The sequence below is a fragment of the Echinops telfairi genome, unplaced genomic scaffold (assembly GCF_000313985.2).
Source record: "Echinops telfairi isolate 266 unplaced genomic scaffold, ASM31398v2 ScPeMD7_12;HRSCAF=54, whole genome shotgun sequence".
Lineage (NCBI taxonomy): Eukaryota > Metazoa > Chordata > Mammalia > Afrosoricida > Tenrecidae > Echinops > Echinops telfairi.
The window spans coordinates 3451631-3454072 of record NW_022103909.1 but is presented as its reverse complement, the minus strand read 5'-3'; positions in this window follow the sequence as shown (position 1 = coordinate 3454072).

Here is a 2442-nt window from a genome sequence, read left to right as displayed (position 1 = left end):
TGCGCCGGGCTGGAGACTGCTCTAAGGTGCGAGCGCCCGGCAGGACCCACGGACCGAGGAGAGGGAAGGGGTCCCCGGGCCTAGAGGACAACCAGCCCCAGTCACAGCGCGCCTCGCCCCAGGGGCCTCCTCGTGTGTACAACAGACTAAACGCGACCGAGTAAAGGCGGGGCTCCTGCCAGGCCTCGGCACCTCCTGAGATTCAGTCTTCAAGGTGCCCGGTGGGGGTGTGGGGGCCAGGAAGGGGGTGCTCTGACTGAGCGCTGGGCGCTGGGTTTGGGATCTGAGCACAGCGCACTCACCAGGCCTGCGCGGTCCACTGTCTGACCTCCTCCCTCTTCCTGTGGGAGTCCAGCCCACCCAGTCCGCGGGAGCATCCTGTCGTGGATGCAGGGCAGGAAGAGGGCTAAAGACCACAGACCTGCCCCTGTGGCAGCCAGGGTCTCCAGAAGCTAGCCACCAAAGCAGGTGGTGCAGAGGGGAGCTGGGAGCAGCAGTGCTGGGTGGGGAGTGGAGGTGGGTTCTCAGGCAAAGATCCCTGCAGAGGAAAAGCCCCTACACTCCACCAATGTTTCATCTCGCCCCTTCCCTCTTCCTGCTTCTCCACACCCCTGCATTTTTAAGCACCCAAGAGGGATCAATCTGCCACCAGGTCTTTATCTGACCCAATGCCTCTCTCTCTCTGCTCAGCCGGTCATTCTCCACCCCTCCTCCCTCTCTCCCTCAAGGGGTTGTGCACCCTCTGCCCTGGTTCCTCCATACCACCCTTGCCATCTGTCTGGCTCACTCTCCAGAATGTGTCCCTTTAAGGATCCCTGCCTTCCAAAGCTGCGACTCCCTAACAGGGTGACACACAAACCAGAGGACATGGCTCTTTATCAGACCTTCCTTGTAATGGTGATAGTGGTAGTGGTGGTGGTAGTGGTAAGGTACTGCCAACTTCCTTTGGACTCATTTTGAACCCATGTGTGCAGAGTGGTTCTTCACAGGAACAGATCAGCTGGGTTTTCTCCCACAGAGCCCCTGGGTGGGTTTCGACTGCCAACCTTTTGGAGAGAAATGAAGGGTCAGAAATGGCCCTGAATGCCAAACCCCCAAGAAAGACAGCATGTCCCAGAGATGTACTGGCATAGCAAGAGACCTGGGACCTGCAGAGAACTAGGGGAGAGAGCCCTGGAGATAATGAACTCCCCACTCCTGGGGACCCCCCTTCCGGACTGCAGAGGCAGGAATGCCTGATCTGACTCCTGTAGCAGATATGGAGCCTCATTCCGTGACCTGGTAAACAAGGCACCTTTACTGAGACCCCCAAATTGAAGCTGGGGAGAGATGGATAGTGATGAGAAGAGTGGTGGAGTGGGGGAGAGTGAATGGGGGGCAGAATGGAAAGAGGAGGTGGGAAGAGGGATGGGGAAGTGCCCAGGGATAGGAAGGCAGTGGCATGGGTTGGGCGAGAGGAGGAGAGGATATTCCAGGAGGTAAGGAGAAAGGGAGAAAGGGTGAGAGGAGCAGAAAATAAAGTGAGGGGAGCATTTGGATGGGAGATGGCACAAGAAGACTGGGGTCACTGGGGCCAGGTGGGACCCATAGTTGGGGAGGCGTGCATTTTCTGGGTGCCCCCAGCCCATCTCCACCACAGCCTGCTAATTAACTCCTTAATTGTCTCTCTGTTTGCTGAGCTGGCAGAGGACTGGATGCAGACAGATTGGGGAGCATGTGATTTCACGCACGGGGGGAGCGGAGAAGAGCTGTTTGGGAGTCCCAGGGGGCCTCAGTCTCCCCCTCCTGGGTCTTCAGAGGCCTCTGCACCTACAACAGATGGGGCCATCTGCAAGGGAAGCGTCCACCGGGAATTCACCCCCATCAGCTTTTCAGGAGTGATCACAATACTCACCACTACAGGACCCCAACTTCTTGCTAAGCACACATTGCTTCACCAGGGTGGGTCTTAAGCTGGCTTTAGGATTTGTGGAGAAAAGGGGAGGCTCAGACAGGTTAAGGAACTTGCCCAGCATCACACAACATGGGTGCCACAGCGCTCGGGAGGTGAACCTAGGCCATCGTACTGTAAAAGCCAAGGCTGGGTGCAGGCTAGATGGCCCATTTCTGAATTCTTAGCCTTGGGGCAAGAGGATCCATTGGAGGGGGATGCAGGGACCAGAGGTGGGGAAGGAACGATGGAGCCCAGTTTGGAAGGATGCTGCAGGACACAGGATCTGCCACAAGCTGTGGGTGCCTCCAGAGAAGCAAGAAGCAGCCGTGGACACTGACCATGGGCCTCAAGAATCCTCTCACCCAGGTCCCAGCAATGCCAGCTTCCCCTTTTCCTCACCCTTGCCCCAAACACCCTTACTTCCCTCAGCCAGGCACTTTGATTTTGAGGGCAGGGATTTAGCTAGTCCCTTGCACCTCCCCCTGCTCTCTCCAGGGTGTGTGTGTGTG